The sequence below is a fragment of the Rhinolophus hipposideros genome, assembly GCF_964194185.1.
Source record: "Rhinolophus hipposideros genome assembly, chromosome: 8".
In the NCBI taxonomy this organism is placed as follows: Eukaryota; Metazoa; Chordata; class Mammalia; order Chiroptera; family Rhinolophidae; genus Rhinolophus; species Rhinolophus hipposideros.
The window spans coordinates 94,960,590-94,975,056 of NC_138054.1; the positions used below are offsets into that span (position 1 = coordinate 94,960,590).

Here is a 14,467-nt window from a genome sequence, read left to right on the forward strand (position 1 = left end):
TTTTGGGAACTGAATTATTGCTTGATTTACAGTTGATCCTTGAACAATGCAGGAGTTAGGGGCGCCAACCTCCAGTTCAGTTGAAAATCCACGAATAACTGCCATCAGCCCTCCACATGCGATTCCTGATCGCAGAGTTGATCCTTGAATAACACGGGTTTGAATTGCACGGGTCAGTTGAGGAAAATCCATGGATAAGTGGACCCCTGTAGTTCAGACTCATGCTGTTCAGGGGTCAGCTGTTTATTTGAATTCATGTATACTGTATGACTCATCCTTTTCAAATAGATAGTGCCAAAGAGGTAAATGCTTAATGTAACTTAAAAGAGAAGTTTGCTACTGTGTTAAAATACCAGTCATTGCTTGGCCTATCATGTTCCATTCTAGAAACCCACCATAGTCCGTCCTCTCCTGTGCCACAGCTGATGGACCACCTCGCCAAGGGTGGCAAGCGAGCTGGTGCAGAATTCTTTCTAGAAACAGAGACACAGGTGCCATTGGATGGTAGTTAGGGTATGGAATTATAGGCAGTTTTGGACCATGCAGAAGATGACAGTGGTTTGTTAAGAAAGGGGTGGTAGAAGGATAAAGTGTACCCAGGAAAACAGAAAGGTCACCAAGAACCAGCCCAGGCTGGGTTTTGGTTCCTGTTTCCACTTCCATAAGCCCTAGGGCCTATGTGTTTCCTGTCCTCGGACCTGTCACATCTCCCCACCTCCTGTTCTGGGACCTGTCGGATCTCCCCACTTCCTGTCCTGGGACCTGTCACATCTCCCCACCTCCTGTCCTCGGACCTGTCACATCTCTCCACCTCCTCTCCAGGAACCTGTCACTTCTCTCAACTTCCCTGTGGGGTTTTCTCTTCTTGGCAAACAGAAGAGCCTTGATTAGAGTAGTTAAAATTTTCTTTTGGCGGGGCGGGGATCAGGAGCCATTTTAATTTTTCATTTCCAGAAGTAACCATTTCCCAAAAGATGCAGTTGTTAATATCAAATTTCTTTTTTCCTGTAAGGTTTTTCATTGGCGAACAGACTTTGAAACAGATAATTAGACAAGGAATTTATTTATCCAGTGAAAATACAAAAGCAGAATGTGCTGTGCAGTGACCTGCCTTTCTTGAATGTCAACCGTGTCATTGTTTTCTGGGGACTTTCCTCAGAAGGCTCAACAGTACGTGAGCCTCATTCCTGTTCTTTCTGCATTAATGGTTTTTGGGGCTTTAAAAGGAAAACCAGCTGTTGTCAGAATTTATATTCTTTTTAAGGAGGGCGCAGCTCACAGTGGCCCATGCAGGGATCAAACCAGCAACCTTGGTGCTACCAGCACCGTGCTCTAACCAACGGAGTTCACTGGCCACCCCAGAAGTTACATTCTTGATCATCCCAACACATCACCAAATTATTAATTTCTACATTAGGTAGGATTGGGAGGAGGACAAACCTTTCATTAAAGTGAATAAATATTTGGGAGGCCGCTTTGCGCAGACCGTGGGCATGCGGCAGGCTGGAGGCCGTCCTGCTCTGAGCTCTGTGCTAGGTGCTCTCCTCTCATAACCCCCGTCCCTAGCTCCCGATTCTTACCCCACTTTGCAGGCTAAGGGGCTTCCCATCGGCCGTTTGCGCAGAGCTGTGTCCTCCCCATCGCGGCCAAGTGAGCAAACAGCAGCCATGTTTTCCTCACTGGGACCCAGTGTCCATTATTCCTACTATGGGGTGGGGAGCAGTCAGTGCTTTTTATTCATTCCTAAGTAATCAATAACTTGGATGGAATTTTGGTGATTATAGCCTGATTTTCTTATATTCAGTAAGCTTCTTGGTGAACTCCTATGACTAGTGATTCTTTGATCAAGGAATATTATTTTTTGTTTAAAGCTTAAATAGGAAGCAAAATCTGGGACTAAAAGGAAATGTACAGATCCTCCTTAAAGCATATTTTTGTGTTTCTTTTCTGCTTCAGCTTCTTTGATATGGTCTCCTTTTTTCACCACAGCTTTTTTGTACCAACTAGGTTTCATTTAAGAGAGGGATAGCAGTTGGACTAGCGATCAGGAATGGAGAAAATAAAGTTAACTTGTCAACTTCCTGTCACATCCAGATGTAAGAAGTGGCAAGGCTTCTTAGCGTTTAGTTTTAGCAGGCAAGGAACTTGAGTAGCAGGAACAGGTCAGTGTCTGGGGACTTCACTCCTGCCTGTCTGTGTCCCCGGAACTCTGCTTAGATGTCACTGTGCCTTCTCAACGCCTTTGATAAAAGACCCCGTCCTGCCCCCCCCAACCTAAGCTTCTCACCCAATTTTATTTTTTCTTAACAAAGACAGCACCTGGTGTGTGACAATTAAGTGCTCATATTGCTTCCTTCTGCCCTCCTTGTCTAGAAAGAAAGCTCCCTAACAGCAAGACTCGTGTCTTGTTCACTGCGGAACCCCACGCAGCAGTGTCTGGCATGGAATAGATGCTTGCTATGTGTTTGTTGAGTGAATGCACGAGGGCTCATTAATACAAACCCAGGCCTTGCCCGGCACAAGAAGAGGCTGGCAACATGCTTTCCTAACAGTGACATGTAAACCCAGGCCTCAGCCGAGCTTTCTGGGAAGGGCAGAGTGATTCTGAGCAGTCCGAAGGCATGGAGTCTTTTCTTCTTGCTTCTTTCCAGTTCCCATTTGAAATCCAAACGATTTAAAATCTGAGTTGTAGAAACACTTGCCATTCAGATGCCTTCCGTGTTTTGAGGTTTTACAGGAAATAGGACATTCATTGTCTTCAGCTTGTAAGTTGGGGAAGCATGTCTTTTTTTCTTGACTGTGGGAGAATATTTGCTTTTTAAAATTGTCTTTAATTCTTCCAGGCAGAGATACTTTTTTGTTTCTAGGATTTCTGTCTCACATACCAGTGGTCAGGATCAGATCTTGGTCTAAATCTGGCAGAGAGCCCCAAAGCCACCTGGAGTGTTGTGTATATATTTTTGGGCCTCCTCAGACTTAATGGGTCAGAATGCTGGGGGAGGGTGCCTGGAAGTATATAGGGGCTTTAAATTAGGCTAGGCTGCAAAGCTTGGTTTTCTGCTGCAAGGGGAGCATTTGAAGATTTGAGCAGAGGAGTTGATGTCAGAGCTGTCCTTCCAGAGGCTAACTCGGGCAGTGCTTACGGCAGCGCCGAGTGAGATGGGTGGGAAGGGAAAGCTGGGGGTGGGGGCGCAAGTCATAAATAGTAGGCTAGGCAGAGCTGGAGAGCCGGAAGGAGCCGGGCAGGAGCCGGGTGGTAGAGGGGCTGGTGTGCAAAGTGTGGTTGTGGGCAGAGACACAGTTGAGTGGCGGCTTGCTGGGAGGGGGATTCTTGAGTCCCTGCTTGAGGAGGGTGGTGACACGACCATTAGTGGGTTGGAAAGGGGAAGCCGGTAAATAGGGGTTGAACCCTCAGGGCACTGCAAAGTTTAGGACTCTAGGAATTGGGATGCAGTCAGGAAATGGGAATGACAGAGATGGGCTAACTTAAGGAATGGTGTGCCCTAAACCAGTCAGAGGGGCTAAGGAGGAAGTGAGAGGTGCCTCGGCCAAGTAAGAGGAGGGCTGAGGTGTGGCTATTGCCTCATCCAGGTGGGAGATGGTGGGTATTGACTGGCGGCAGAGGACGTGTGCTTGGAAAATAAGACCGGTGGGAATTGGGGAGCCCCTCACACCACTGCTGAGGCCGTAAGCTTACTTGCAGGCACCTAGGAAATGGGTGCTCAGTACCGGTACGGGACAGTGCATGGATAATTTCATCTGGATTATCTGATTGCAAGAAACAAACCGACTGAAGCTCTAGATTAAGGAAACAAGAATTCGTTACAAGGACTGGAATGTAGAGGGGCTGGGAAGGGGTGGGAATGAGGAGTGCACTCCCCAGGGTGTGGGGGGCGGCCAGGCGTTGCTTCCACGCGTCTCCCGTTCAGACCTGGGGAGCCTGTCGCACTCCTGGTCTCAGTTCCATGTTATTGGGGGTAGAGTTTGTTTGGTCAGATGGGAGCTGGGTACCTACCCCTGCTCTGTCAGCTGTGACGGGGTTGGTGGTGGGGAAGATGGCGTGGTGTAGTGTAACACGCTGCCAGGAGCCCGCGGACCGTCCCAAGACTGGGGCTTGGAGGACGGGCAGTGGGGCAGCTCTTAGAATAGCTGGTGTAGAAGCTAAAGAAACCCCCCCCACACACACACACACACACTGCCACCAAGAAAAAAATGCAAAGCAGCTATGAAGACGGATCCAGTCCTTACTGCCTGGTGGGACAGAAGACAGAAATGGAGCCAGAGGACAGGAGGGGGCGTGGCTGGTTGGGGAGAGGATGGTCAGAAGGCTTAATGAAGACATGTATTTAGGCTCTGGCTTTGAGGTTGAGTGGTGTTTCCTGGTGGAGGGGAGGAGAGGGCAAAGGGCATTCTGAGCAGAGGGAGAATGAAGCACTTAGCAACATAGTATCTGGCATATAGAAGCACTTGATACATTTTATTGTTGATTAAAAATAATCGGCCTACATCTGTTTTGAAGCTCTGCCTTTAAACCTAGTTTGGTGGCTTGGAATGGATCAGGTTAGTTCCCCGGGACAGAATGGGGCTGCTCAGCGCTTACTCGTTACACTGTCCTGAGACTTAGATAAACAGTAGGCAAAGGGCTTAGAGCGGGGTCGCAGCCAGGTGCTGTGGGGACCCCCCCTCCTGCCTGGTGGCGGTCAGAGTGAGGGGCCTCAGAAGGACTAGACAAGGACAGGAGGAAGGAAGCCGAGTCTCCTGAGTCCTGGATGTGATGTCTTCCTCATACCCCCCTTCTTCCCTCCCCTTTGGGGGATAAGATCCTCGGGGAGCTCCTAGACCTTGTCCTCTCCTTTCTGGTCTTACACTTGGTAATGTTGTTGAGTATAGAATTCTTGTTGGAATTAGTTTCCTTCCAGCTTCCAGTGGTGCTGGTTGGTTCTAGAGCCTGCAAATAGCACCAGTTTCTTCATCTGGGTTTCTGACCTGGGATGTATCTTGGTGCTGGTTTCTGTCCATTATGCTGGGCCCTTGGTACACAGGCTCAGTCTGGAAACTTAGCTGGTTCTACTTGTCGGGGCTGTGAAGTGTGGCTTCCGTTGTGCCTCATTTCTGGAGTGATTTGGAAGCTTGGAGCCTGTGGCGGTTTTGCACACTTTCCCGTGTAGGAGTTTCCTCGTTCTTGCTCCAAAGACTTGTCTAGTGTCCCACAGTCACGCCAGTGCTTGGTGCAAAGTTGCTTTTTTTACTGCAGAAGTTGAGCTGTCACCTGGGCAAAACCCACGTTGGGAGAAAGCTGGATATCTTTTCAGGGCATATTGTGTGGTTGCCTACCCGTCTGCAAAACATACGGAAGTTCCAACCTGACTTTACCCCGAGGGATGTACTGGGTCCTGTACATAAACCACAGTCAAGTGTGTAAAACAGATTTTTAACGAACACAAGAAAACACGGGATAATTTTAAAAACAATGGAACACGTTTAGAAGTTTATTATTTGGTAATTAGGGTTAGCCCAAACTATTGCATGTAGGAGCCAGAGCACATGTGCCTCTCTTGTCCCCTGGCACGGCTTCACATGGAGCCTGCTTCGTCACAGCTTGAGGCGGAACAGCCGTGTGGGGTCACGCTGGGTGTGGGAGGTGTGGCGTCTAGAGGCCCACGAGAATTTCGTCCAGAACCTGTAGGTGGCACCGGGAGACGCTCAGTGAAAGCGCAGCAGGGCCCCAACTGTGGGAAATAGGGTCACGGCCCGGTGTGTTCTTGGCCCGGAGCACCTGTGTGTACGCTGTGGCACCGAAAGTAACTGGGGAGCCCGCACCTCCTGTCGGTGCCCCTAACCAACGGTCAGCTTTCTGCCAAGTAGAGTGAGGGCTCTTTTCATCCTCACGGGGACTTGGAGCAGAAGCCAGTGGGTGGCTTGTAGCACTAGGGACAAGTCCGCGCTCCCTCGGCCCCATCTCTGAGGAAGACCCGCGCATTGTGGCGGTGAGGCAGCTTCCCACTGGAGGGGCCAGAGCCTGTGTGCGCCGAGGGTTCAACGCGGCCGCAGCTCAGTAGAGCCTGGACTGGCTTCGCCTGCGGCCAGCCTGGGCACTCCTCGCCGCGGCCTCACTCTGCTGTGCTGCTCCATCCACAGAAGAGCAGGACATGCACAACACGGGACCTGCTGTTGAGATAGAAGGAAGTGAGCTACGCAGACCCGCCATGATCGTGCTGGGAGCTGGGACACGGCGCTTCCAAGTCAGTGCCTGGCATGGCGCAGGATCTGGGAAGCACCCCAATATTTGGAAACTAAACAAGTCAAAGATGACATCAGCGGGAACTTTGAAAAGATTTTAACTAGAACGAAAGTGGAAACAGGGCCGGCCCGGTGCCTCAGGCGGTTAGAGCTCCATGCTCCTAACTCCGAAGGCTGCCGGTTCAATTCCCACATAGGCCAGTGGGCTCTCAACCACAAGGTTGCCAGTTCAACTCCTCGAGTCCTGCAAGGGATGGTGGGCTCCGCCCCCTGCAACTAGCAAAGGCTACTGGAACTGGAGCTGAGCTGCGCTCTCCACAAGTAAGACTGAAAGGACAACAACTTGACTTGGGGAAAAAAAGTCCTGGAAGTACACACTGGTCCCCAATAAAAATCTTTTTTAAAAAAAAAGAAGAAAGTGAAAAAAAAACCGCTTTGGTGGGGCCTAGTGAAATCGGTGCCTTGGGGAACTCAGAGCAGAGCGCGAGGCTCCTAGGAAAACAGGTCTCCGAGGTCTGTTCCACCTTCAGCAAGAGAAGAGCAGGCTGAGCTCAGAGCAGGCGGAGGGAGAAAAACACGGAGTGGTACACCACGAAACTGGAAGTCGGTCCTTTCTGAAGCTCAAACTGGAAACCTCCAGTCAGCCCCAGGAAGATCACACTAAACAGTTAAAACAAACAAAAAGTCATTGAAAGGGAAATACTAATCTATTTATTTTTAAATGTACATTCTGAAAAATCAAAATGCGTCGATCACGTCATTAAATCATGACTATACTGTGTGCCAAGTTTTTTAGCTACTAAAGAATAAAGAAGCCTTTTCTTACTGTATTGGTCAGTGGCAAAGTCAAGAAGTAATTACAAAAGACAGTAATTTTCTCTGCCTGTTACTTCAAGTTATCCCATCTTTTGTTTGAGAACTTCAAAGGTGTATTTTACAAAACCTTAGATTAGCCCATTTTGACTTTAGTTTTCCCCTCCCCCAGGTTGTAATTTTGAATAGTTGAAGCTGCAGAAAGTTTAAAGATTAGGTCAGTGAACATTCTGTCCCTTTCACCAGGATGTAGTAATTTGTGACGTTTGGGGGCCTCCTTTTCTTCTCTTTCTCTCTCTGGATGTGCTTTCTGGGAAAGCGTTTCTCCTGATACTTCACAGCTCAGCGTGCTGCCTCCTGAACAAGGGCCGTTGTTGACATGCCCACAGTGTGTCATGGTGCCCGAGAACCTCAGCATCTCGCAGTAACGCCTAGCCCAAGTCCACACTGACATGTCCTCGGTGTCCCCCCGTCCCCCCGCCGTGTCCTCAGATCCAGGGTGTGACAGTGCACGCAGCGTCGCTCTGGTTGTCTCCTTCGGCTCCCACGGCTTGAGCAGTCTCCCCACCTTTCTCTCTGTCATGACACTGACGTCTTTGACAAGTTCAGGGCAGTTTCTTGTCATGCCTCACATTCTGGATTTTTGTAAACGTTCCCTCAAGATTGGATTGTTCTGTTGTTGGTAATCAAGTTTCATCACTTGATTAAGGTGGTGTCCACCTCTCTTAATTGTAATAGCGGTTCCATATATATTTTTAAATTTAAAACATTTTTATTGGGGAATAGTGGGGAGCAGTGTTTTTCCAGGACCCATCAGTCGTTGTCCTTCAGTCTAGTTGTCGAGGGTACAGCTCACTGACCCGTGTGGAAATTGAACCGGCAACCCTGTTAAGAGCTCGAGCTCTAACCCACTGAGCCATCCGGCCGCCCCATAATGGTTCCATTTTTAAATGAAGAAGCCATCTCTGACCTCGCAGCTGTCTTGTACTTAACACACTTTCACCCAGTGACTTTAGATCCACTGGTGGTCTTTACCTGCGTCCGTCACTGCTCCGGAGGCCCCCAAATCATGGTTTTCTAAAGCTGCATTCCTCCTATGTTCATTTGCAGTCCTCTGTACAGAAACTTTACCTTTCCTCTTGTTTCTTTATTTATTTGAGTGTTTTTGTGTACTTGTGTGTTCATTTTTTTTCAATAAGATATATTCTGTTACAATTACTATTTCTTTTTACCCTCAGATTGTCCTAAATTTGACTAGGGGACCTCCACATTATCATTTCACATTCTACTTGTTCAGAATGTCTTGTACTAGAGAATTATTCAGAAGGAAGTTTACTTTGTCTCTTACAGGCCCCCAACCTTGTATGCCAAACACATGTGTTCTGGAACTCAGCCTTTTCCAGGGCTTAGAAAGGTGAAATGTGTGTGTTGCATGTGCACAGCCCCCCCGAAGGGCTTACAGTGAAACCCCTTAAAGCCCATGGTGAAACGAATGACTGCACGTTGAACGGGGTGAGGACCGAGGGACGCCCTGTGTGTGCTGCTCTGCTGGTGCCGGGGGCTGTGCTGGTTGTGCTGATGGAAGAGTCACCCCAACAAGTACACCTTTCCGGATTAGCACTTTGCAGCTGGTAAAGGAATTCTTTAGATGTCTCAAGGGGAGTCAATCTTTAGATTTTGGAAAATACTAAAATAACAATACTCACGCAAATACTAGACTTTGACACTTGGAGCCTCATGACGCACCAGAATGTAGATGTACAAAAAACTGGATCACACTAGCATTTCATATCGCTCAATTAACAAGCTGTGTGCTCAGTGGATTTTGTCAAGAGCCTTAAAAAGGAACCGAATCTTTGACATAATTCCATCTTTGGAAATTGCTCCTACGATTTTAACCTAATACAAATATGGGAACAGGACACGTTGGCGAAGTGCAGCGCCATGCCTGCGGTCGCTGAGATGGGCTCACGAGTCCAGCACAGCTGCCCTCCTTGGTCAGGTGACCTCTGCTGTGGTCCGGGAGGCCCAGCCAGGTGAGAGCTGCACGCGCTCACCTTCCCCCCCCACCCCCCGCACCCCCGCAGGGGCCGTGCACTCCTCCTGGCCTTTCCTCCCTGAGCCTTGGGTCCTGCCCTGGCCGTTGGCCTGGGCTGCGCATTGACCTCCGCGTGTCTTTCCAGGACTTTCCCCGGAAAACACACAGGCCCCCGTGAAGCCAGCTGTGTTGGGTTTGGGTAGTTTCGTTTGTGTTGGTCCAGCCCCCTCCCATCCCCCCTGTGCTGGGAGACCAGCGTCAGGCCGGCGTCTTCCCTTACAGGCAGGGACACGTGTTCGCTGAGCGAATGGATGGATGTTCGGGGGATGTGACCCATAAATGGCTTAAATAACTAAAGCCACGGGGTGTCTCGAGTAGGCTGGCTGGAGCGACTAGAGGCAGGTACCCTGAGCAGTGCTGGTCCTGCGAGGGACCGGTCTGGAAGCCGGGCGCTGGGCATGCGCAGCAGACAAGAGGGCGGGGCCACAGGGCTCCTGCGCTTCTGTAGGGGCGGTCCTCCCGCTCTGGGGTCACGGCCATGTGCACTGCTGCCCAGGCCGGGGGGTGCTGTTGTCCTGGCGCTGCGTGCGCAGCACAAGAGCCTCACTGGGGGCTTGTTTTTAGCAACACTGAGTCCCGGCAGCTCTGCAAGTGAAGCCAGGCCGAGTGGGTGTGATGGCGCTCTCAGCACTCTCCTCCCAGCACGCCCACCCCTGGGAGCTGGCCCTTGGGGACATGCTCCTCGAGGCCAGTCCGCTCCCGCTTGCCTTCCTCTGAAGTCTGTTTCATGTCTCGAGCCGTGAGGCAATCTAGGCATTGGAATCAGAACAAACTATGATACAGTTTTCTTGCTTTTTTGATTTTCCTCCCTGTCTCTTCATGTGGAAAATACTTGAAAGGATTTGTGTATTAGGGGATTGGTTGTGACAGTCACTTGAAATGAGTAGCTCTCACCTGGGGCCCATATAGCCCCGCCCCAGGGATGTCTCGTGGTATCTGGAGACGTTTTTGGTTGGCACAGCTGGGGAAGGCAGAGGCCCGGGGTGCGGCGCGTATCCTACCTCAGACAAGCTGTCCTCCACACCCACTTCTGCCAGAGAAGCGTGCGTCTGCTGACAACAGGAGTGGCACAGTTCCAAAGGAAAACTGCACAGGGCAGCCAGGGGACCTTCAGCTTCTTGATGCCGCCCTGCCCTGCAGACTGGAAATGTGTACGTGAGGCTGTAGACTCACAACAGCGCTAACCAGCAGGCGGTTGGAACCTGTAGGACGTCCAGAGTGGCTTTTTCACGGAGTTTGATTGGGAGATTACAGAGACGTACTTAAATGTTTGAAACTCAATAGTTCCTGGGAAAGAACAAGCAGGTACTTTAGAAGCAGTGTAGAATTACATGTATGTTTGTATGGCTGCAGTGTGGCTAGAGGAACGCCTCTTGGCTGTGCTCTGACGTCTGCTGCTCCCGCCCCGCAGACCACTTCCAGGAGTGGGGTGGAGGGGTGGGTTGGAAATGTCCTTCCTACACCTAGACTTGCCCGCCCACACCTAGGAAACAGGTGGCCAGGGCTTTGAGATCAGATGGTACCTTCTCTGTGTCAGATGGGACGATCTATGAGATTACTCTGAGAAGCTTCTTAAATTGCGGTGGATTTTGTTTTTATTGTTACTGTGATTTTTCTGGTAACAGGATTCTAAACACCCCATCTCTCGATACTTGTCAGTTTAACTCGGTATTTTCCTTGAGGCATTTCTAGGATTTTTAAAAAGAAATCGAGATTAGATTTATTTTTCTCCACACTGAAGAACTAAATACTAAGTTGATTTGTGGCAAGAAATGGGAGTAGGGGAAGGGTGGAGTTACATGCCCCCTAAAATGTGGGGAGAGTGTCCCCCGCAGCCCGAATGCACGTACAGCCTCCTCTCTGTTTTGCTAACCAGCTTAACATGTGTTGGAGACAGACCAGGAGCACCTCTGAACTAAGGTAATTTCGATATAATTAATCCACATCGGTTTTTAAAGTCCAGTGTTTAAATTTCTTCAAGGTTTTTTTTTTTTAAAAAAATAACCTAATTTTGCTCATCTCTTTTAAGCCCAAAGTCGGTGTTCAGAACACGTTGGTCCTAGAAGGGTGTTTTCTTAAAAGGCTCCATCCATTGTTGAGCGGGAAGGGTTAAGGTCCCAGTGATTGTGGCTTTCTTTCTAGTTTAGAGCAGCATTTCTCCAGCTTCTTTCATTATTAGAAAGCAAAAGAGCCCTCTTTCCAAATCAAATCGTCATTGGACCATCAGCCGATGATACAGGTAAAGGTAAGGCCACGTGACCCAGAAAACATCCCCAGTTGTCTGTATAAAGTGGGAGTGATAGGGCTTATTGGGGTGAAGGTAAACGACTCTTTGTATTTATGAAACTCATTGTAAGTTGAAATAATTTAAAAATTAAAAAGCAAAACTAAATTGAATGAATTAGGTGCTCGAACAATTGGAAATGGTATACAACAGGTGAACTTGATACCACAGATAAAAATGAACTCATAGGGAATCATAGACCTAAATGTAAAGCCTGACACTAGAAAACCTCTGTAAGAAAATATGGGAAATCACTGAGACTGCGTTCGGTGAAGATTCCTTTATCGTGACTTCAAAGACACAGTCCAGAAGAGAACACTTGTAGATAGGACCGGGTCAAAATGAAAAACTTCTCAGGCGGCCGGATGGCTCAGTTGGTTAGAGCATGAGCTCTGAACAACAGGGTTGCTGGTTCAATTCCCACATGGGATGGTGGGCTGCGCCCCCTGCAACTAAAGATTGAAAATGGCGACTGGACTTGGAGCTGAGCTACGCCCTCCACAACTAGACTGAAGGACAACTTGGAGCTGATGGGCCCTGGAGAAACACACTGTCCCCCAGTATTCCCCAATAAATTAAAAATAAATAAAAAGTAAATTTTAAAAAAAATGGAAAACTTCTCCTTTAGAGACCAGTGAGGAGAGTGAAAAGCCACCTGCTGGTTCGCAGGTCCCGCCACTACCCCTTTGTGACTGTTGAGCTGATTTGTACCCAGAACAAGTGAGGAACACCGGCCCTTTGAGTATGGGCCTCACGCACGCACTGGGGTGCAGCCGCGTTAAAAACAGCTTATGAAGCACACGCTGGCCATTGGTGCTGCAGCAGCAGGGGTCCCCACAGACTGCCCACGGACACGACAGCTTGGAACGGGCATGCTGGGCACAAAGCCAGACCGTGGGAAGTGTGTCCTGTCGCGTCCGTGTACGTGTAGCTTTAGAAAGTGCACACTAGTGTCAGTGACAGCACGTGAGTGGCCGCGGTGGGGGGGCTGTAGAGGGGCACAAGAAGACTTGGGGGTTGTCAGAGGCGCCCCAGAATGTATCAAATTGTACATTGTTTGTGTGACTCCACTCCACCTGGCCAAGCCCTGTATTCCGCTGGCCACCACTCTTGCCATGTCCTTGATTTCTCCCCTGACTGGGCAAATGGGGCGGGTGGCTTTGTCTTTCGGGTCACTGAGTGGAGCCCCTCATAGGGCGCTGGTACCACGTCCTAGTTAGTTAGTGGGTATCTGCTCTGCGTCGGGCGGGTTTGAAGGGCCTTGGGTGGCTCCTCAGTGAACCCTCATAGCATGTGAGCTGGGCACTATTACTGTCTCCACTTTCAGACCCCAAACCGAAGGCACAGAGGTTAGGGACGCAGTGGAGGCTGCCTGGCAAGGAGAGAGCCAGGCTTGGACCCCGGGTGCATGACCTCTCCCCCACCCCCTGCCTCCAGCCAGCAGGTTCTGTTCAGATCGGCTGGGTGTGAGAGATGAGAGGCCAGTAACAGCAGCTTCTGTGGAAAGCCAGCAGTGTCAGGAAGTGAGTGCAAAGACAGAGGGTCCTCCCCAGCCTTGAGGGGTATTGGCACCTTGTGTGTCCCCACCACTGTTGTCCCCTCAGGCATCCCTTCTGGTTTTTTACACTGCGTCAATTATGTGTGAAGTTCGGCTCTGAAGTAATTAAAGCAGCCCTTCCTGTGTGGCCTCAGCAGGTCTGAAGGGCTTGGATTGACTGACTGATTTTTTTTTTTTTTTGAATTTTGAGATTTTTCATTTGAAGGTAAATCTTAGTGCTATTGAAGTCACAAATATGCTAATTTAAACACCCAATTCTATTTATCTAAAACACACATTGCAAACATACAAATGTCTATTCTCTCCACATGTCAGAGCCCATTTATTTCATGGTTTGGAAATGGGGAGAATAGATTCCCCTTAACTGCAAGTCAGCAGGTGTTTCTTTACAGTTAACTTTAGCAAAATTCATACAAAATAGTAATTAACAATGATCTTCTTTACTTGTTAACTCACAAGGAAACACCTTCAAAACTGCATTTTGTTAAAGTTCCTGTACTAAAATGTAGAAAAACTGAACTACACAAATATTTAAAAGTTAAAAATTCCTTCATTTTTTATTCCTGGTACCACTACCACAATTTACAGGGCAATATACCTGATGTAATGAAAAGAAAAAGAAAAAGACAAAGCTACAACAGACAAAAGACCTCAGGAATGTACATCTAATTGACACTACATTGCATTGGTCAATAGCTGCACTTTTTGCAAACTGTGGCTGTGACAGTCCTGAACAAGAAGGGTTTCCTGTTGAAGCTGCAGTAACTTTTCTGACTATGGATCATCGTTCCTTCTGTGGCAGATTTTTACAGTTCCTCTAATGCATTTGGGACGACTGTCTCAAAGTAACCTGCAGCTTTCCTGACAACTCCTCGCTCTCTCTCCTGCTAAGAACTGTAGCCCTTTTCTGCTGAGTTTTTAGAACCTTCTGCTATCATATCCACCACTTCACCACCAGATCCATAACCACCACCACAGAGACTGCCCGAGCTTCTTCCACCAAAACTGCCCCCCTTCATGGGTCCATAATTTGATTGTTGTCCACTATAATTTCCAAAACCATTGTAGTTCCCACCACCACCTTAGTTGCCGCCAAAATTCCCTTCATTGTAACCGTCATATCCTCCTCCACCGCCGCCGCCGCCATATCCACCGCCTCCTTGGTTTCCATAGCCTGGCCCTCCTCCGCCGCCATCGCCTCCTCGTCTGCTATAGCCAGGACCACCGCCATCGTTGCCACCACCACCTCCTCCGTAATGACCTCTGCTGCCACCTCCACCACCATAGCTCCCTCTTCCACCAAAGCTTCCACCGCGACCAAAGTTACCCCCACTGCCTCCAGAGTTTCCTCCAGACCCATAAAGTTGCCAGATCCACCCCCACGACCTCTTTGAGATCCAGCAGACTGCATTTTTTTTTTTAAAACGTGGTTTTGTTTTTTATTTTATTTTTTATTTATTTTATTTATTTATTT

General features: G+C 48.9%; 1 protein-coding gene and 1 pseudogene across 5 annotated transcripts in view; one reads left to right on the plus strand and one right to left on the minus strand.

Annotated features, from left to right (window-relative positions):
• Positions 1 to 14,467, plus strand: part of GNB1 (G protein subunit beta 1) — a 68,018-nt gene that overhangs the window by 22,209 nt on the left and 31,342 nt on the right. The window lies entirely within an intron of this gene.
• The window catches only part of LOC308501168 (heterogeneous nuclear ribonucleoproteins A2/B1-like), a 1,697-nt pseudogene continuing 999 nt past the window's right edge, over positions 13,770 to 14,467 (minus strand). The window contains exon 2 of the transcript in view: positions 13,770 to 14,398. The product of the transcript in view is annotated as a heterogeneous nuclear ribonucleoproteins A2/B1-like (transcript). The remainder of the gene's footprint in view (positions 14,399 to 14,467) is intronic.